The sequence below is a fragment of the Macaca nemestrina genome, chromosome 15 (genome assembly GCF_043159975.1).
Source record: "Macaca nemestrina isolate mMacNem1 chromosome 15, mMacNem.hap1, whole genome shotgun sequence".
Lineage (NCBI taxonomy): Eukaryota > Metazoa > Chordata > Mammalia > Primates > Cercopithecidae > Macaca > Macaca nemestrina.
In genome coordinates, this window is record NC_092139.1 from 7,465,780 (window position 1) to 7,488,034 (window position 22,255).

General features: G+C 47.4%; 1 long non-coding RNA gene across 1 annotated transcript; it reads right to left on the reverse strand.

The window, feature by feature from the left end:
- Positions 1-5,655: 5,655 nt before the first annotated feature.
- Positions 5,656-20,624, reverse strand: LOC139358806 (uncharacterized). The gene is made up of 3 exons (XR_011614303.1): positions 20,303-20,624; positions 13,336-13,494; positions 5,656-5,786 (listed from the first exon to the last, which is right to left on the reverse strand). It is a non-coding gene; the product is annotated as an uncharacterized lncRNA (long non-coding RNA).
- Between the last annotated feature and the right edge of the window lie 1,631 nt (positions 20,625-22,255).

Below are 22,255 nucleotides of genomic sequence, written 5' to 3' on the forward strand. Positions count from 1 at the left end.
GCCCACAGTTCCACATGGCACATGGAATGATTGAATGAATGATTCCCCATGCAGTTACCTGTGTTACCTATTCCTTGTATTTTATCCCAGGCATTTTTCTATTCATGCCTAAATTAGCAACGTGTCTAGAGTAAGACCTCATTCTGCAGACTGGTATTGCTGCCTCTGATAATAATAGGAACTGAGGTTTGCTGACAGTCAGACACTGGGCCCAGTACTTCATGCACAAAATCTCATTCACCCCCTTCCATTTTACAGCAGAGAAAGTTGGGTACTGAGAAGTATAGAAATTGCTGGGTTTCATAAAGATGCAAGTGATAAGGTGCTGACAGAAAAGGTTTCTTTGATCTAAGCCGCTATACGATATTGCCTCAAAGTCAAGGTAACTTAGTATTGATGAATTAATTTGCTTGTTCTTGTAGCCAGTGATCATGTACCAGGATGTGACATAAAGCAGATCAATAAAATAAAATTAAATATAATGTTACGAAGACACCAAAATATTTGCAAGCCTATGGGTCATCTTATTAACAAAAGCAGGATGTTCACCTATTTTTAGAGAATGCTGTCATGCACCACTATGGACCCAACACCAGCTTCCATGACTGTCAACTCATGGCCAACATTTTTTCACCCGCATCCACCCCCTTCCCTACCCTCACACCAGATTATTTTGAAACCAATCCCAAGAATCATATTATTTTATTAATAAGTGTTTCAGCATGTTTCTAAAAAATAAGGACTCTTAAACACATTATAATTCTATTATCATACTAAAATGTATGTTAACAATCATTCTTTAACATCACCAAGTCTTCTGTCTGTTGAAATTGCCCCAATTTTTCAGCAATTGTTTTCTTCTCATTTAAAAAATTTATCTATTTTTAATTGACACATAAAAATTGTATATATCTATCCTATACAACATGTTGTTTTGAAATCTGTATCCATATTTAGCTTAATTAGCTAAATCAAGCTAATGAACATACACCTTAGCATCACATACTTATCACAGAACACACACAGGTAGTCCTAAAATCTACTCGCAGTGATTTTCAAGAATGCAGTACCTTGTCATGAACTGTAGGCACCATGGTGTACAATAGATCTCTTGACCTTATTCAACCTGTCTAACTGGAATTTTATTTTATTTTATTTTATTTTTTTGAGATGGAGTCTCGCTCTGCCGCCCAGGCTGGAGTGCAGTGGCCGGATCTCAGCTTACTGCAAGCTCCGCCTCCCGGGTTCACGCCATTCTCCTGCCTCAGCCTCCCGAGTAGTTGGGACTACAGGCGCCCGCCACCGCGCCCGGCTAGTTTTTTGTATTTTTTTTTTTTTTTTAGTAGAGACGGGGTTTCACCGTGTTAGCCAGGATGGTCTCGATCTCCTGACCTCGTGATCCGTCCGTCTCGGCCTCCCAAAGTGCTGGGATTACAGGCTTGAGCCACCGCGCCCGGCCAACAGCAATTTTATATCTTTTGACCCCATCTCCCCAGTCTCCTAGCCCCCCTCTGTTGCCCACCATGCTACTCTAACTTCTATGAATTTGACTTTTTTAGATTTCACTTGTAAGCGAGACCATGCGGCATTTGTTATGTTTGTTTAGTTTGTTTTCATCGAGATGCGAATAAGGTCCATCCACACATGGCTGTTGGTTGATATGACTCTTAAGCCTCCTTAATTCTGTAGGTTCTTCTCCACTTTTCTTTCCTTGCAATTTACTTGTTGAAGAAACTGAGTCATTCGTCCCAGAGAGTTTTGTGCAATTGGGAGTTTGGGGATTGCATCCCTGTGATATCATTTACTATGTTTTTCTGTTTCAGATATGTCTTATAAATTGAGGGTTGAATTTGGAGGCTTAGCTGTTTCTGGTTTGATTTTTTTTCATAAAAATATGTCATAGGTGGTTTGAAATATTTATTTTTATTTTTAGGCGGAGTCCTGCTCTGTCGCCCAGGCTGGAGTGCAGTGGTGTGATCTCGGCTCACTGCAACCTCCGCCTCCTGGTTCAAGTGATTCTTCTGACTCAGCTTCCTGTGTAGCTGAGATTACAGGTACCCACCACCACGCCTGACTAATTTTTGTATTTTTAGTAGAGATGGGGTTTTGCCATGTTGGCCAGGCTGGTCTTGAACTCTTGACCTCAGGTGATCCGCCCACCTCGGCCTCCCAAAGTGCTGGGACTACAGGCATGAGCTGCCATGCCCGGCCTAGGTTTGAAATATTTAGAACCTCCATTATAACCTTCCAGAACTTCTGTGGCTGGGACTTCCAGGTTGAGAACTTCAGAGCTAGCCTCAGTCTCAGCCTCTCATTCACTGAAGTAGCAGCCAAGCCCGGGAGGCTAAGTCACGCTCAGCAAAATCCCTGCAGCCTGCAAAATCCCTTCACAGACTACTGACCTAGACGGAGAAAGCTGAGGAGGGCTTTAGAAAAAGCAGCTTCCCTCTGCTGCCCTGAGTCGCCCTGGGGATTTGCAGGGGAGGTTCCCCGACCTGGTTCGCTTTCTGCTTGCTAGCACGCAGGGTGGCTATGTGCCACAGCCCAGCCTGACTCATCCTCTCTGCTTTTTATTTCTTTCCTCCTCACACCCTCACTGAGCTGCTAATTGCTCTCCTCCACCCTCCCCCTTGGTTGGAATCCTGAGGCCCTGACCTAGAGACACCCCATCACAAGTGTTTTCCAGCCAGCTCCAAAACCTCATCTCTGCTTTATTTGAAAATCAGTCAACATTAAACAGAGACTTGCTCTGATTTAAGGAGACTTTTAAAACTCTAATTTTCCTTTTCTCCCTTCGCTGCTTCTTTTTCTTTTTTATTGTTTGTTTTCCATTTTTTTAAAGACTTCTTGGCAACTGGTTTTGGGAGAAAGAGACCCTTTTGCAAAGGACCAGAAGGCATGTCCAGTGTTCAAACCCAAGGTGATGAAACCCCAAAGGTGTTTTCCTTTCCACATCTCTGTCTCTTCCACTCCCAGGCACACACCAGAAGGGCTGTCCGATTTACACATTGGCAGGTTTATGATTCATCCAACAAATGGTTTAAGCACCTTCATGGTTCCCAGGGCCCTTCTTAGTACTGGAGATTCAGCCAAGCTCGGCATCACCAAGTTCCTGCACACACATTGCTGGGGAAGGCAGATTAAAAAAAAAAAAATTCCAGGAGTGGTGGCTCATGCCTGTAATCCCATCGTTTTGGGAGGCTGAGGCAGGAAGATCGCTTAAGCCCAGAAGTTTGAGACCAGGCTGGGCAACACATTGAGACCCCATCTCTGCAAAATATATTTTTTAAAAAATTAGCTGGACATCGTGGCTCATGCCAGTAGTCCTAGCTACTTGGGAGGCTGAGGCAGGAGGATCACTGGAGCCCACGAGGTTGAGGCTGCAGTGAGCTATGATCAAGTCACTGCATTCCAGCTTGGGTGACAGAGGGAGACCCCATCTCTAAAGAAAAACAAAGAAAGAAAAAAAAATACACAATTTAAATTCAATCACGATGTGTTAGAGGGAAAAACTATCTGGGTGGTAGGAAAGTGGGTGACTGGGCAGGAAAGTGCAGTGAAGGTGGGAGAGAAGAGGGCAGAAGAAACCTGTCTCAGGTGAGGACCTTGGAGCTAAAGCCTTAGCTATGAAGAAGATCTGAGGGGACGAGCTCCAGGCAGAGGGAGCGAGGAGCTATGCAAAGCCCCTGCAGAGAGATTCACTGGGAGAACTTAAAGGTCAGAGAGCAGGCCAATGTTGTTGGAGAGATGGGCGGGGGGTCTATTGGCCACAGTGAGGAAACAGGTCTCTGTTCTAAGGCAGTGATTCCTTAGTGCTGGGGGTGATTTGGCCCCTCAAAGGACATTTAGTAATGTTGGGAGACATTTTTGGTTGCCACCCATTTGGGGGCAGTTACTCCTGGCATCTAGTGGGTAGGGGCCAGGGATACTGCCTAAGTCCTGCAAAGCACAGGACAGCCCCTATCATAGAGAACTCGTCAATCCCGGATATAATAGTGCTGAGGTTGAGAAACCCTGGTCTAAGAGTGGTGGAAGGTCACTGGAGGGTCTGAAGCAAAGGAAGGATGTCATGTGTGTTAAAAAAGGAGAGTGGAGTGTGGGGAGGGAGGGTGGAGGTGGGGAAGTGGGGAGACATTGCACTCGTCTCAGTGAGAGATGCTTCTAGTTCCAGGAGGCGGACCTCAAGGATGGAGAGAAGGCGGATGTTTTGAGATTGTTCCTATTCAAGTAAGCTATGGTCAAACACGTTTTGGAAATGTACACTATACCGAGATAAGCAGTCTAGCATGAATCCCAGAGCAAGACTATTTAAGTTCAGATCTTGGCTCTGCCTCTTGTTAGCTGTGTGATCTTGGGCAGGATTCTCAACCTCTCTGTGCCACAGTTTTTCCATTGTAAAGTGGAATAATAGTGTCCATCTCAGAGGGCTAATGTAAGGAGTAAATTAGTTAATATACATATAAATAAACTAGTAGATGACTAGAACACTGTGAATACTCAATAAGCATTATCTGGTATTAGTACATACTCGTTTTGGGAGTATCACTGGTTATAAACACAAATTGAAGTCTCTGAGAAGACCTGTAACAAAACTGTTGCTGGACTTGCTTAGGTTGCATTCACTAAACTTATATTTTCATGACACGTCCCCCACCCCCACCAATTGTCTGAACACTCCGAAAACCAGAGATCCTCAGAAAACATTTTATTATTTATTTATTTATTGAGATGGAGTGTCGCTCTGTCCCCCAGGCTGGAGTACAGTGGTGTGATCTCGTCTCACTGCAACCTCCACCTCCGGGGTTCAAGCAATTCTTGTACCTCAGCCTCCTGAACAGCTGGGATTACAGACGTGCACAACCACACCTAGCTAATTTTGTATTTTTAGTAGAGACAGGGTTTCACCATGTTGGCCAGGCTGGTCTTAAACTTCTGGCCTCAGGTGATCCACCTGCCTCGCCCTCCCAAAGTGCTGGGATTACAGGCATGAACCACTGTACCCAGACCCTCAGAAAACATTTTAAAATCATCTTTATTGAGATCTAATTCACAGATCATAAAATTCATTCTTTTAAAGTATACAATTCAATGGTTTTTGGTATATTGAAAAAGTTGTGCAGTCGTCCTCACAATCTAATTTTGGAACATTTTGTCTCCTCGGAAAGAAACTCTGTACTTATTAGTAGTCTCACCTCATTCTCCCTTCCCCCAGCCCCTGGAAACCACTCATCTACTTTCTGTCTATGAATGTGTCTGTTCTGGACATGTCACATAAATGGAGTCATACAGTATGTGGCCTTTTGTGATTGACTTCTTTCACTGAGTGTAGTGTTTTCAAGATGCTGCCATGTAGCATGGATCTGTGTTTCATTCCTCGTTCATGGTCAAATGTTATTCCACTGCAGGGAGAGACCACATTTAGTTCATGCGTTCATCAGTTGCTGGACATGGGTTGGTTCCAGTTTTTGGTTATTATAAATAAAGCTGCTATGAACATTCATGTACAAGTTGCAGTGTGGATACATGTTTTTATTTCTCCTGGGTAGACACCTAGGTGTGGAATTGCTGGGTCACATGGTGAGCTCAGTGTTGAGCTTTTTACAGAGGAGAGCACTCTGAGGTTTGTGGATGTTGGCATTTTGTTTGCTCTGCCATTTCCCCCTCTTCTCGTTCCTCTCCCGCCATGTTCCCCCTGTACTCCTAGATGCCAGTGAGAACTTTGCCTCTTCCCAACTGTTCGATCTTGAGAAAGTGATTTATCCTTCTCTGAGCCTCCATTTTCTCACCTGTAAAATGGGAATAAAGATGAAATGGGATTACTTATGTAAAGTGCTTGCTCTAGTCCTAGTAGTCAACTGGTTGAAGCCGTATTGTTGCTAGTGGCATCTGTGAGTGTGCATTGTGAGATCTTCTTCATGTAAGCAGTATATGGATTGGTAGATGCAATTGCCAGCAATGCTGTGATAAAGAATCCTGTGCTTGTCTCCTGGGCAGGACATAGGATACGCACATCTTCACCTCCATTGGAGTTGGCCAACTGAATCTCTAAGGCAGTTGAACCAACGCACACTCCCAGTGGAAGAGTTTTCACCACACCATTTTTGCTGAGCCCTGATAATTTCTTTCTTTTTGCCCATTTGGTGGGTGTGACACAATGCCACCTTATAGTTTTGATTTGGATGCCAGATACTTTATCTGGATTATGTTATTTAGCACTTGCAGACACCTTGTGAGGTTCATACTAATATGATTCTTTTTTTTGAGACAGAGTCTCATTCTATTGCCCAGGCTGGAGTGCAATGGCACGATCTCAGCTCACTGCAACCTCCGCCTCCTGGGTTCAAGCGATTCTCCTGCCTCAGCCTCCTGAGTAGCTGGGACAACAGGTGCTCGCCACCACGCCCAGCTAATTTTTGTATTTTAGTAGAGACAGGGTTTCACCATGTTGACCAGGCTGGTCTCGAACTCCTGACCTTGTGATCCACCCACCTTGGCCTCCCAAAGTGCTGGAATTACAGGCATGAGCCACCGTGCCCGGCCATATGATACCCATTTTGCAGAGGAAGAAACAGACTTTGAGAAGTAAAGGGCTGGCCCATGAAACATGAAGCCAGGCAGTCTGGTTCCAATGCCTAGGCTCTCCACCTGAGCTTTACTCTGCCTCCTTGGGGCCTGGGCTGACGAATAAACATGAAAAAGACCCCAGAGTGACTACTGAGACTGCCAAGAAATTGAAGAACTACATTCACTCTTTCCATCAGCAAATACTTATTTGTGCCAGGCTCTGTGAACAAAATAAAGTCCCTATTCCCAGGACTTCTGGTCCAGTGTGGGGAGACAGCAAATAGATATGCAACATTACATAAGCTCTGGGAGAAAAATCAAGCAGGAAAAGGGGCTGCAGGGTGATGTTTGTCTGAGGAGGTCAAGGGAGGCTTCTCAAGGAAGAGACATTTGGACAGAGAACTGGACATTCATACAGGAAGGGACGTAGTGAGAGTGTGAGCCACGTGGCCAGCTGCAGGAAGAGCTTTTTTGGCAGAGAGAACAGCACACGCAAAGTTTGCATGGTGGCATGATTGGGGAGTTTGAGGAATACCAAGGCAGCCTTGGTAGGCAGAACTCTAGAGCTGGCTCTGGATTCTCATTCTCTGGTTATCCAACCAAACAGGAATCCAGGGACTGCTGCGAAGGATTTGAAGTTGAAATGAAAGTCCCAAGTCGGTTGATCTTAGGATATGAAGATGATCCTAATGGGCCTCATCTAATCAGAGGGGCCCTTTAAGAGCAGCGGATCCTCTCTGGCTGGCGCAGGAGAAGTCAGAGGGTTTGGAAGCAGGAAAAGGATTCCAGGGACCCTTGCTGGCTGAAGATAGAGGAATCCACGAGACAAGTAATGCAGGTGGCCTTTCCAGGCGCTGAGAGCTGCCCCCAGCTGAAAGCCACCAAGGAAATGGGGACCACAAGGACCTGGATCCTGCAGTTAGAGAAATGAGCTCAGAAGAGAACCCAAGCTCCTGGTAAGAACATAGCTGGCAACACGTGATTTCAGCCTGAGCAGAGAACCCGGACGCACTGCACTAGACTTCTGACCTACAGAACCATGAGCTTCTAAACAGGTGTTGTTTTAAGCTGCTAAATCTGGGGCAATTTGTTACACAGCATAGAAAACAAATATAGAAGTTGTGTGGCTGGGACAGGGGACACAAGGGGCAGAAGGAGGAGATGAGGCTTGGGAGGGACTGATTGCCGTGGTGAGGACTTTGGCTTTTATGCCGAGGGAGGCGGGAAGCTGCCAGAAATGTGTGACTCTCAGACCGCCTGGCCCTCTGCCACACACTCGCCTTCTCGCAGGTTCCATCCTGCCCAGTTTTTGTTCCACCACCGCAGCCCACTTCCTTACGTTTATCCATCTATCAAGTGATGTGTGTATGTGAGTCAGTCAGGCCCTGTTGATTGCAGGGGACAGGAAACCAGCAGAAAGTACTTATCCTCCAAATCCAGGGACTTCAGGGTGAGCTAGATCCAGGAACTCAAGCATTACTTTCAGAAATCTGTGTCCTTCCGCCTCTGCCCTTCGCTCTCTTCTGTGTGTCTGCGTTTTCAGGTGGGCTCCCCACATGGTGGCCAGGATGGTCACCAGCAACTCTGGCCTTCACCCTGCCATCCCAGTGATCCAGGCAGAGAGACCCCCACCTTTCTCTCAATGGCTGTCTTAAAAGTCTTAGAGATGACACGCCTTAGCCCAGCTGGGTCACAAGGTCACTGTGAAGCCAGTCACAAAAGGTGGGCAGCCGTGGGGAGAATACATTTAATGGCTGGGCCTGGGCCATGCACTTCTTCCAGGAGGCAAGCAGGGCAGAGGGCTCCAGGCCCACCCTGAAACCCCCTGGACTGTGAAAGTGAAGAGTGGTCCTTTATGGGGTCACTCGGGTGCCACCTGCAGCAAGAGAGGAAGCAGATGCTGGTGGTCAAAGCAGCAGATGCCCCTGAGAGTGGCCAGCTTGGTCCACACCTCCAGGTGCCGTGGGTGCCTGCACTCAGATACGGCTTGGAGATTCCAGAGCATTGCGCTCTGTTGCGTTCAGGTCACCCCCCTATCTCTGTATCCTATTAGGTCTTGGCACAGGCAGCAGGACTTGTGGAAATATGACAGAGCCCTGCCTTTGACCTGGTTGTTTACTGGAGAAATAAATAGAGAAAATCAGCTGAACAGATGCTTGGATGAACGGAGCAGTCCTGGGAGGCACATGCAACAGTCGCCTTTGTAAACAGACGCGGCTCAGAAAGTCTGTCTGAGCCCCAAACAAACGAGGCCTGCAGCCAAGCGTGAAGCCATCTGGGTTCCCCAACCAGCAAGGATGAGGCACCCTGGAGCCGTGGGGCCACTGGGGCTGGGGGATTGCCCAGGATGCCCCAGCCTGTAGGGGTGGTGGGGGTGCGCACTGACTCTTACATTTTCCCCTTGCTCTTTTGGAAATGCAGTTTTTGTCTTTGGGAGTCCAAGGTGGGCGGATCACGAGGTCAGGAGATCGAGACCATCCTGGCTAACACGGTAAAACCCTATCTCTACTAAAAATACAAAAAATTAGCTAGGCGTGGTGGCGGGTGCCTGTAGTCCCAGCTACTCGGGAGGCTTAGGCAGGAGAATGGCGTGAACCCAGGGCAGAGCTTGCAGTGAGCGGAGATCGCACCATTGCACTCCAGCCTGGGCGACAGAGCGAGACTCCATCTCAAAAACAAAACAAAACAAAACAAAAATATATACACATATAAATAAAATGCAGTACTGGAAACAGGTCTGGGAGGAGAGGGACTGATTGGCTTGGAGATTCCCCTCCCCAAACACCAATAATCATTACAATCGACCTTGCAATAGCCTAAGGATTTTATCAGAGTCCCCTTCTCCCCGGCACATGTATGATTCTCTCATGACATCTCCTCTGCTTGAGCTCCAGCCATATGGGCCTCTTCGCTGGTCCTCAAGGACACCAAGTATGCTTGTGTCTCAGGGCCTGCGCACCTGCTGTTCCCACTGCCTGTGACGCCCTCCCCACCCCAGCCCTGTGGCTTGCCCCTCACTTCCATTAGGTTTCTGCTCAAATGCTCCCTTAAAACACAGGACTTGTATCAGGCTCTGTTTTGCTGCAGCGGCAAACAACCCAAGCCCTCCATGCCCCGACACACCAAATGTTTATCTCTCACACACACAGCACCTCCAACCTCATTCTAGGGGGATCTGAGACCCAGGCTGATGCAGACTCCGTCTCCACTTTCACGGTCACAGTGTCAGAGGAAAGGGAGTGTGGCAAGTCACAGTGACACCTGTCACTTCCATGCACACTTTGTTGGCCAAAGCAAGTCACAGATGTCTGGGAGGAGAGCCAAAAACATGAGTGACTAGCTCAGTGTCACCTCCTTTCTTAGTCACCCTAAATAAGCAGTCCCACCCTGCTTTAATGCCTTTCCTACGCTGCTCCCCACCTGACAGTATGGATATTTAGCTGTTGTTCCCTCGCTTCCCCCTAGAATAAGGTCTTCCTGAGGGCAGGACTTTGGTTTTGTTCACTGGTTTGCCTGCAATATTTAGAACACTGCCTGGCAGCATTCAATATGCACTCAAATAAGTGTTAGTCAAATGAATCAAGAGCATTATAAACAGTTAATATCGAAGGCTGCTGACCACGTGCCAGCTGCCATGCTAAGAGCTGTTCGTGCATTTACTCATTTGATCCTTGTCTCAATCCTGTGGGGGATGTAGGTCTATATGACCCCCATTTTCCATATAAGGAAACTGAGGCTCAGAGGGGTTGAGACAGTTGCCCAAGGTCACACAGCAAGTGAGTGGGCAGAGCCAACCTCTTGACCCACCTCTGAGGTGCCCTGCAACCAGTCGCTTATGACCAAGAGGGCAGGGTCGCTATGTCCAAGCACAGAAGTGGAGACAGGGCCTGGTGAGCATTTTCAGAGGGCAGAGCACCAGTGGCAGAAAATAATAAAAGTATCTCTAGTTCTTGGGTGCCAGGCACAGTGCCAAGGGAGGCACATGCACCTTCTTATGGTCACAAGCATTGTTGGAATCCCCATTGAACAGGGGAGGAATCTGGAGGTGATGACACTTTCCAGGGTGCTGCTAGTCTCCAGGAAAACCTGAGGCCCTGGTCTTCCAGATCTGGAGGCTGAAACACTAACCACAAGGCTGTCCTACCTTTTTGCTGACCTGTACGTCCAGAGCATTGCAAAAGAGGCATTAATTTCCATTGTCACTGTGCCCAGGGCCCCTCAGCAAGTCAGCAGGCTCCGCTTTCCTCTGCTGTGACTGTATGAAGCTCCTTGATGGGGACATAATGCAAGCCATTGCCTTGTTGCCTAATAGTTTATTGCATTCTGTTTTTCCAGCCCAGAAAAGAAGGCGAGCTTTAATGTTTTCCTCCTGTGAATGCTTGTACTTCTGTCCAGGCTTGTCCCTAACCTCTCCCTGGGTTCTATCTGTCACTCTCCACTGACTCCTTGCCTTTTCTCTGAATTGCTGCAACAATCACATAGAAGAGTGCAGGGGATTCCTCCACAGATGCCTGGGTTCGGGTCTCAGCCCCACCACTTACTGGCTCTGTGCCCCAGAGCATGTTTCTCAGCCTTTCTGAGCCTCAGTTTTCTCATCTGTGGAATGGGAATAATGACCATTCCTAACTCATAGGGTTGAGGGCTAAATGCATCAACTATGTAAAGACATGCATTAAGTGCTCCATCAGTGGGAGAAACCATCATTTCTGAGGACTCTGGTGGCACCAAACATCTCTTCTGAAGTGTTTGAGGTCCATCAAAGTTGGCACAATATTGTTCATGCCTCACTATTTGGAAAAGCAAAAAAATTGCAAACAGTTATTCGCCAATACAGTACAAAATTGACTCAATCAATTCTCTGTGTCTGCAATGGAAAACTCTACAGCTGGTAACAAAACCACTGTATTGCCTGAGGGGACTTTGGCTGAAAAAGGCGGTTGTGTCACATACCACATTAGTAGGTTAGATTTTGGGGATTTCGCCTTCTGCATTACATATTTCTGAAATATTTAAATTATTTTATAAGGTAAAGGTTGTTTTGTAATCAGGAGAAGCAAAAGAGGTGTGAGCTTCATGTAATGGGGTCCACAAGGAACTTTGTATGTCTATGACTTTGTTTCCCACTTTCCTTGACTCATCTTCAAAGAGTTTGGGCGTTCTCAAAGTAGAAACCCTCATTACTGGTGTCTTTGGAACTCCTGATTTGCTGCTGAATAAAAACAGAGTTCAATGGGTCTGGTAGGTTTGGTTATGGTCTTGTAAGGACTGTGAATTTCCCTCTGTGTGCCCTATGCAAGTGCTCAGCCCACCGGTCTTTAAATAAAGTTCAGTGCTGCCTGATTTAGTGGCACAGGTGGGAATCATTGCCTGAGCTTCTGTTTGGAGGTAGCAGTGTCCTTTTCATCACCCATACTGCTTTCTTGTGACTACCTTGAAAACCATATCCACGTGCTTTGTAATAATTTTATTAGCCCTACATGTAGAGGTGGTGCTGGCAGCTGGGCAACCCCTTGAACTCGATTATCCCAATGCCACTCTGCATCCCTGCACGTTTCCTGTCACTCGGGTTTGTCTGCTAGTCCCAGCTCTTCTATCAAGCAAGTAGTTTAAGAAGCACTGTCAGCTCTGACACCCAGGCTGAGGCAGCCTCCACTTCTATTTGTACTTTTGCAGTCACAGCATTAGGGGAAAGGGAGTGTGGTAAGTCACACAGTGACACCTGTCACTTCCATGCACATTTTCTTGGCCAAAACAAGTCACAGGTGTCTGGAAGGAGAGCCAAAAGTCAGCAATTCAGACCTCAGTTAACTCATTAGCATCTTGTTGAGACAGGGTAACTTCTGGAAAGAAAATAGCAGGCAGACGGAAGCAGTCACCAAACCTCTGACTGGAGACCTCTGGGATGACCGTCCCACAATCACTGGGCTTCCAGTGATCACTTGCTTTTATTTCTACCATGTTTGATGGGGAGTCAGTTTGACATGTCTTTCAAAAGATTGGTTTGGGCCTCAATCCCATATGCCCCAATCCCAGCAGACGAGACCAGCAGTCATGAATAGAGTCCCTGAGATTAACTCCCATTCCCAGTTACAGACAGCTCACTTTGGTTCCTGGTGGTTAATGGCATAGAATCTGCAGCTAGTGTGCCTGATTCACACCTGAGTTCTGCCTCTTACTAGCTGGTAGCCTTGGGCATGTTCTCCATCTTCTTGGGTCTCAGTTTCTCTATCTGTAAGATGCTGATGGTAAGGTACCCACCTCAAGATTATTATGAGGACTAAGTGAGTTCATACATGCAAGAAGCTTAGAACAGGGCCTAGCACATATTAAGTGCTCATAAACATTAGCCATCATGATTGCTATTCATATTATTATTATTATTGGTTTTTGTCTTTCAGTAGTGATGACAATGTTTGTCATTATGATTACATGCTCAAACTCTGTTCACATCTTTTCTCTGTCCATTTCCATCAATTTGATAAAAAGGTCTGTCTGTATTGGCCAAAGGTTACATTCACCCCCTTTCACGATCCTGGATTTTAACTGTCAACTCAGTTTTGCCTCCCTAGAATTTGAGAATGCCACACTTTTATTTCATTTCATCCATTGCCTGTGATCTCCCACGCCAGGCCCTTGTACCCTCACCTCGAATGCCTCCTCCCATCCTCTGCCCTGATGGGTGTTGCTCATTCCTGGGGATGACTTCGTCTATGAGGTCCTCTGCACCCTCACCACCCCTGCCTCTCATGCCCACAGCTCCCAGTGACTCACCACCATTCCTGTGTGCACTTGGATGGAATCTTCTACTGAGAGCTAACTGCTGTCTAGGTCTCCCACCTGTAAGTAGGACCATTGGATCACACAGTTGTTAAGGTCCTGTTCAAGCCAATATGGGTCTTTGGAACATAGCTAAGAAAATATTGATGACACCTGTATCAAAGGAATCATGAAATGTTAGTTAAGGACATGAAAGAAGATCAGAATACATGGAGCTATGTGTCTATATTCATGGATGTAAGACTCAATATTATAAAGATAAGAATGTATTCACATTTACTGAAGTTCAGTGAAATTGCAACAATTATTTTTGGATGTTGCATTTCTCTTTTTAAGTCCAGTCAAGTGAAGCAGTGGGAGTGGGGAAGGAACACATAAATCTGTAACCGGCTGTGATCAATTAGTTGTAAACACCATGGCACATCCTGGGCCAGCCAGGATGTTGCATTCCTAGTGAAACTTAACAAACCGATTCCAAAACTCATATGGAAAAATACAGACGAAGAATAATTTAGACAATTATTCCAAAGAATATTTGTCTAAGAAGAATATGTAGGGAAGGCATGCCAGACATCGAGTTGTTCACAAAGCTCTAGTTATTGAGAGAGGCCGATATTGAAATAGTGATAGAGAAATAGATGAATGAAACAGAATGGAAACTTGCTCCATGACTCAGGTGGCCTTGAAGACAAGGGAAAAGAATGGGTCATTCAAAAAATAATGCTGGGACAACTATTTCTCCATACCTTAAAAAAATTGATTCCAGCCGTATATCATACCCAACACTCAATTCAGGATGGATTAAACACCTGTGTATGAAAACCAAAACTTCAAAAAGAACATGTTGGAAAATATGACTCTTGGGGAAGGAAGGATTTCTTCTATGGATGAAAACCAAAACCTCAAAAACGAAAATGTTGGAATATGACTTTCAGGGAGAGAAGGATTTCTTAAATACTCCAGGTAGGAAAGGTGAGGAAGATAGTGGTCAGGCTGTGTGTTCTGGCTGTGAGTCACTCCAGCTGCCACCTGCCGGCAGTGTTATGCTGGGCATACTCTTCATCTCTGTGCTTCAACTGGTAAAATGTGGGTGTGCATTTTGGAAAACTAGCCCACTGCTGCCTTTCCCCATTCTTTTTTCGCCTGCAAAGTCAGTCCAACTCCCACCATGGAAGATGAGTGCTCTGGCTAATTTCTTTCTAGTGAACTGTAGGGCCGAGTCGAGGCATATGCCCCAATCCTAGCAGATGAGACCTGACGGCCTGTGTACCACGGGCTTTGGAGAAAAGCTCACTCCCTAAGAAACAGACGTCCAGGAGCAGACACCTTCCACCAGCACGTCATTCAGACTGCATGCGATACCTGGAGCCGCAGCAGCACCCTGTTACCACGAGGGCTCCAGTTGGAGGCATAGATGGGGGAGCACAGAGATGGAAAGAGCCTGGGTCCCTGAAGAGTTTATGGGGACACTGGTCTCGGCTGGGACTGCATGGACACCGGACATCACATTCTGGGAGAAGTTACATTGTCTTTGTTGTTCAATCCACTTAATGCATGATCTGTGATCTGCTGTTAGATTCGTTCTGACTGATGTATAACAGTCCTATGTCATGATTCCTTGTAAGAATTAAGGGAGGCAGCCAGACTGGGTGGCTCATGCCTGTAATCTTAGCACTTTGGGAAGTCGAGGTGGGTGGATTGCTTGAGCCCGGGAGTTTGAGACCAGCCTGGGCAACATGGTTGCCCATCTCTACCAAAAATACTCCCCCCTAAATAAACCAGGCATGGTGGTGTGAGCTGGTAGTCCCAGCTACTCTGGAGGCTGAGGGAGGAGGATTGCTTGAGCCTGGAAAGTCAAGGCTGCGGTGAGCTGGGGCACCACTGCACTCTAGCCTGGGCAACAGAGGGAGACCGTGTCTCAAAACAAAACAAAGAATTAAATGAGGTAACAATGTGTATAAAGCACTTTGCACAGTTGCTAGTCCTGCTGAGAGCTTGATAAATGACAGCTGCACAGTCGCTAGAACATGGAAGCCCCTCCCCGGGGTGACTGAATAAGGCTAATGGTCAGTTAGAGGCACTTACAACAGGAAAGGCTCTGGCTGGAGTTCAATGGGCATTATCCCACGAGTCCTCATAAAGGTCATATGAGGTCGGTACTATTATTGTCTCCATTTTAAACACCAGGAAACTGAGGCTCAGAGAGGTTAAGGAACTTGCCCAAGGGTCTGCAGCAAGAATGTGGTGGAGCCAGGACTTAAATCCAGGCCAGGCTTAGAAACTGCAGAACTTACTCATCTACTTTGGGAGACGGTTCTCCTAGGACAGGAGCCCTGATGTTTCCTTTGTGGGGTGGTGGGGAGCATTTTCATGTCATCAACAAATCCTGCTGCATGGAGCCCCACCAGCTCCTGGAGAGTCCAGCGCCGGCCTCAGCCCTCTGCCTCACTGTGTCATGGCTGGTCCTGGTGCACTGCCCAGCGAGGCAAGGAAGAGCCAAGAACCCCTGGCTCAAACGCCTCACTAATAGAGTTAGAATGTTCTTGTCAAGAAGGATTTCTTTTGGGGACAGCCAAGTGAGCCACATGCTCAGCTTTTAGAGGCAAAAGGACAAGCGTGACGCGTTCTTAGGGACTCAGCTATGGCAGCTGACACTTCCATCCTCAGGGCAGGGCGTACGAAGACGGGCCTGTTAGTTGCACATGAAATCCAACTTCCTTGGGGGTGTTTTGATGATTTCTGAACACTCTGGGCTTTCTTGCTATGTTTCTGTCAATTTCCTCTTACGACTTCTGCAGGCAGTCTTGGTGCCAGCTCAAAAGGACCTCAATCGCTGGGACAGCAAGTGGTGGGGATGGCCCCTACCCTCTTGGGGAGTCTTTTCAACCCATCAGCTTGTGAAGGGGAGAGTGAGATACCTGAATCGGGGGAGGGGACCCCTGGTAAGATCCTCGACCATCTTAACATTATCTACAGCCCAAGGGGAAGTCCTGAGTCAGAAACTGCTGTTTCTGTTGCTTTTAAATCCCAGTCCTGGCTCTCCATGCAGATTTCCTTAGCCAACTTCAAGCTGGACACTGCACAGCTGAATCCCCCGGGAGCACTGGAGCTGGACGCTAATGAAGTCACCACTGAACTCTTGGGAGTCTTTGAAGACAGAGAAGCCAGGAGGCAGCATCTGAGGCCACCAGCCCAGGCCTTCAGCTCACAGGTCACAGCCTCCAGGAGGCCAGGGACTTGTGTGGCTTGTGACTCAGTGTCGGAGATAATTGCAAAGAGACTTGCTTCCCTTTTCTTCTTATTCATGTATCTGCAACACTGAAACTCCCACCCTCCTTTGCATAATATATACAACAAGGGAAGCTGTCCCCATCGTCACATGCTTGTGAACAGCCGTGTGGGTCAGCTTCTCACTGTGTCTGGCTGTCTGGCTGCCGTTCCTGGGGTCCAGCATCTCCACTGTCACCCTGCTGAGATTCCATCTTGGGGTTATGGGTTCTTGTGTGCTGGTCACAGATAAATGATTTCATATTCTAGGCTATGCTGATCTTTTTACCACTCACCCAAAAATAGGCAAAATACAGATCCAAGAGGCCCCTTGCTGAGTCAGCTAGGCTGCTGGTGAGGAGGATGTGGGGAGTCCCTGCAGGGGCCTGGCCTTGGTCATCACGTTGAGCCCTAGGCTCCGACAGCCGGGGTGAGTGGATGTGGTATAAGCACTCCAACCCCCAGTGCAACCTCATCAGCCATCTCTTTTGGTTGCCATTTCAAAACCCTAGTATAATTTTCACTGCTATGTGGTGGTATTTAATTTTGCCAAAGTATGACAAACTTGCAAATATATTCCCTTTGGGGCTTTTCTCTCTCCTCCCATTTTACATGACACATTTCAAACAAACTAAATTCTTCCCCTCTCAGCGCCTGTCCATGTCTTTCCCTTTGCGCTGCTTTACGTTTCTTCCTATCTCCTTCTGACATGATGTGGTGTCTGATGTTATATCTGACTCTCTGGGTGCTGCCGGCAGTGGCAGCTTCAGGGGGACAGAGGCTTTGTAAGTCTTTTGCTGCTTCCTTCCCTGTGTCTAGAATAGCGAGTGTCTCGTGCCTCGTGGGAACTCAATCAGGATTTGGTGAACAGTGGTGCTAAGCCATTCACTAAATGTTAAATTATTGGACAACCTGTGATATGTGTTGAGTACTGTGGAGGACATAAATAATGGCCAGATGGCTACCATTGATGGACGGCTGTGTGCAGAGGCCGGGGGACATCTCCACATCTGCTCTACATTGAACCAGGGAACAGTGGGACAGGTGGTCAGAAAGCTGGGTTCCAGTGACCAACTGCCTGGCTTCATTTCTGGCCGCAGTACTTGGTAGATCTGTGACCTTGGGCAAGTTCTTTAGGCTCTCTCTCTGTCAGTTTCCACATTTGTAAAATGGGGATAATAGGAGTACCCATCTCGTTGGGGTGTTGCCCAGATTAAATGAGGTCACGCATGTCAAGCACTCAGACACCCTGCAGGACACAGGCTGGATGAAGGCAGTGGTCACTAATCCCTTCAGCAGCTGACGAAGCAGGAACCATTAGGATGCCCATTAGCAGATGAGGAAATGAAAGAAGTTCGCCAAAGTACTCAGCTGGTAAGCATATGGGGCCTCAGAGAGGACCCATCGTGCCCTCAAGAAGCTTACAGTTCACCCTAGAGAGAGGAGACAATTGCACAGATAATGATGCTATGCAGTGCACTTTACAAAAAAGTCAGATTCAGACAAGGTGCTCCAATTCCACCACTTAGATCCCTTTTCTTACAGAAGGACCAGCTCAAGGGCCTGTATACCCCAGTCACAAACCTGTACTCTGTGACTTCCAAATGCCTTGAACAAACTCCCCTGCCGTTTCAAGGGAATCTTTAGTTATGCAAGGACGTGGGCTGGGATGGGACCTCAGTGTCATGTGGTGTTCAACATTTTACACAAATAGCAGGATTTTTGAAGAGTGTTCTGTGAATAGAAAAAGCTTCAATAATATATATCACAACCCGATAGCATTCCCAGTGATGGTTGAGGGTGGGCTATTCCAATTAATTCACAGGCTAAATCCATGATGGGACTTACTAGAGACCTGTAGCAAATGTCCATGCATTGACTGCATTATTTCTGCTGTAAGAGTGCCAAGCCTGGGGACCCAGGACACAGACAGTGTGGCTCCCATGAGTTTCTTATTCCTTAAGCCAAACTGTTCCTTGCAAGGCGAGGCTGTTTGCTGCAATCTCACCTAAGGGAAGCTCCATTCCTTGCATAGCAAGCTGAAACTTGTCTTAGATTGAAGGCCCATTAGGGGTAGTCATTAACTGGTCCTTGCTTTGAACCTTGCCAGTGGTGGTAAATATTCTTTAAAACGGGCTGAGCAGGCAGGCATTTCATTGGGGTGGGCCCTGTTTGAGGAATTAAGTCATCGACTAACAGAGTCTGCAGATGACTTCATGGCAACTTCCAAGGAGCAGGCCATGGTCTGGTAGCCTCTTTAGTGCTCCAAGTCACCCATGGCTATAGAGCATCAGTGGTAGACTTAGGCTGTGTACTGGGGAGAGAAGGTACAGATTAGCAATAGTAGTCAGTGTTAATGAGTACTCTCTATGGGCCAGGCACATGCGTGACTTAAACTCCTCATGGATAGGAATTACTAGTTTTGAGATGAAGTCTCACTCTGTCGCTCAGGCTGGAGTGCAGAGGCGCCATCTCAGCTCACTGCAACCTCCTCCTCCCGTGTTCAAGTGATTCTTGTGCCTCAGCCTCCTGAGTAGCTGGGATTACAGGCGCCTGCCACCACACCTGCTAATTTTTGTATTTTTAGTAGAGATGGGGTTTCACCGTGTTGGCCAGGCTGGTTTTGAACTCCTGACCTCAAGTGATCCACCCGCCTCCGCCTCCCAAAGTGCTGGGATTACAGGCATGAGCCACCGTGCCTGGCCATGAATAGGATTTATTATCCCCATTTATGGGAAAAAAGTCTGAGACTCAGAGAGGTTAAGAAATCTGCTCAGGTCATGCAGCTGGAATACTTGATGTCTGATGTTTATGATATCTTGGATGTCTGGCTCTAGATTGTACACTCAGACTCAACTTGTCTGCAAGTCTCCCTCAAGAGAGAAGACAGGCTCTGCAGAGAAGAAGAGGGGGAAGAACGTAAGGGGAGTGGAGGAACAGAGGAAGAAGAAAAAGTAGCAGGTGTTGGGGAGTGAATTTGGGCAGCTGTGATGATTTGCCCCAGGCCCCACAAAGAAGCCTGACTTGTTGGGCAGGAGGGCCAGCTCACAGCCGTCTGCAGAACACCAAGGGCAAGTCTAGGAGGTGTGGCTACTGGAGCAACTTCAAAAGCAACTATGTGTGTTTTGCCTTTGGGTATGAGTGAGACTCTTTAGGTTGCAAGTGACAGAAAACCTAATCAAACCAGCTCAACAGAAAAATAAACGTTAGCTCATGTAACTGAAATGTGCAGAGTAGATGGCTTCATTCAGGCAAGGCTGTGTCCAGGTGTTCAAATAGTGCCTTTCTCTGTGTTGTCTCCTTTCTCAGGCAGGCATTCTCCCAGAAAGATGGTGGTCTGGAGCTCCAGGTATGTCCAAACCTCGTAGTAACCCCAGCAGAAAGAATTGCCTCCCACAAGACTTCCAAAAGGAATTCTGGGACTGAGTGGCATTGACTCTGATGAACTTGGCCTGGGTCAGGTGTCCATCCTTGAGCCATCTTTGACCCACGCTTGTCCATCCCTGCTCGTGGGGGTGGGAGGATGCGATACTCTGTGCCCAGTTCACCCGTGGACAGAGCCAGGCTCAGCCCCACCGGACTATGTGGAGAGAGTTGCAGGGTTGGGTGGGGGTCTCTGTATTAGCCTACTTGGGCTGCTGTAGCAAAATACCGCAAACTGGGTGGCTTAAACAACAGAATTATATATTTTCACCATTCTGGAGGCTGGAAGTCCAAGATCCAGGTGCCAAGATGGTCGGTTTCTGGCGCAGACCCTCTTTCTGGCTTATAGACAGCCGCCTTCTCACTGTGGCTCACACAGCCTTTCCTCAGTGTGCACGGAGGTGGGGCATCAACGAGCAGATGCTCTGGTCGGTGTCTCTTCTTAGAAGGGAACCACTCCCATCACATCAGACCAGGGCCTCGTGGCATCTAACCCTGGTCACTCCCCAAAAGCCTCATCTCCAAACCCCATCACACTGGCGGCACAAGCATTCAGTTTATAGTCTCTGAGGAAAAGTTCTAGAAGAAAGAAAAGGTTAACATTCTGAGAAGAGAAGACAAAACCGTCAAATGTCCTGTACAAAGATCTTTCTTAGAACTCTCTCATAGTGTTCACCTTCTCCCTTTCTGTTGTCACGGCCAGAGGAGCTCTGGCTGTCACCTCTCCAACAGCTCTCTTGCTTGCAGTCCCGCGGCAACCTATGGGCAGAACGTACTTCTTAAGGGGCAGTTCAGGTGTGGTTCCCCCCTTTTAACAATGTTTTCTTCCAGGGTTACAGAGTAAGGCATGACATATTGGAAAATATAGAGAAAAAAACTACCCACAATCTCACACTCAGAGGAAGCCATATTTCCTTCCAGCTCTTTTAAACGTACTATATTTTTATACAATTGAGGTCATTGTACTTATACAATTGTGTGTGTTGCTGCTTCACTTAAGTAGTGTAACCTTTTCCCTGCATCATTAAAATACCTTTGTAAAGACCCAAAACCATGGTGGCCAAGGGCATGAGGTTGTGAGTCTTGTGTCCCACAACATGGCCAGGAGATCTGGTCACAGGGATTGGCAGCTGTACCAGGACCATGGTGGGAAAGCACAGTGGGAAAAAGCAGTTCCCCTGATGAAGAGAGTGGGTCTGTTTTACACAGACAGAAGAATACATGTTGGTTCTTAACCTTCCCAAAGGCCTACCTCCGTATCCAGCTTCCCACCTGGCCAGAAGACACAGTGCTCACTCAGCCTCTCAGCTGCCCCATCCCTGTATTACTCCAAAGCTGGGGTCATTGTCACGCCCTGTATTTCCTGGCTGGGAGCAATCTCACACCTTCTCCTCTCTCCCTACAGGCATCATGTATGGTGAGGACTGCCTAGCTCAGGGCTATCTAGGCCCAGTCCTGTCTTCCCCCAGGGCTGTTCCTTAATCAGTGGTTTCTTAATGAGAATCTATGGGGGGACACTGTGCTGGGGCTGGGGAAGCCATGGACAGCCAACAGGCATGGTCCTGCTCTCCTGAAGTTACAGTCTCAAGAATCAGCCTGTATTAGTCTGTTCTTATGCTGCTAATAAAAACATACCCAAGACTGAGTAATTTTTTTTTTTTTTTTTTTTGAGATGGGGTTTCACTCTGTTGCCCAGGCTGGAGTGCAATGCGTGATCTCAGCTCACTGCAACCTCCGCCTCCTGGGTTCGACTGATTCTCCTGACTCAGCCTTCCGAGTAGCTGGGAATACAGGCATGCACCAGCACACCCGGCTAATTTTGTGTTTTTAGTAGAGATGGGGTTTCACTGTATTGGTCAGGCTGGTCTTGAACTCCTGACCTCAGGTGATCCACCCACCTCAGCCTCCCAAAGTGGTGGGATTACAGGCGTGAGCCATCACGCACAGCCGAGACTGGGTAATTTGTAAAGAAAGGAGGTTTAATTGACTCTCAGTTCAACATATCTGGGGAGGCTTCAGGAAACTTACAATCATGGCGGAAGGGGAAGCAAACATGTCCTTCCCATGGCAGCAGCAAGGAGAAGTGCTGAGCAAAACGGGAAAGCTCCTTATAAAACCATCAGCTCTTCTGAGAACTCACGCACTGTCTTGAGAACAGCATTAGGGTAAACACTCCCACGATTCAATTACCTCCCACCGGGTCCCTCCCATGACACATGGGGAT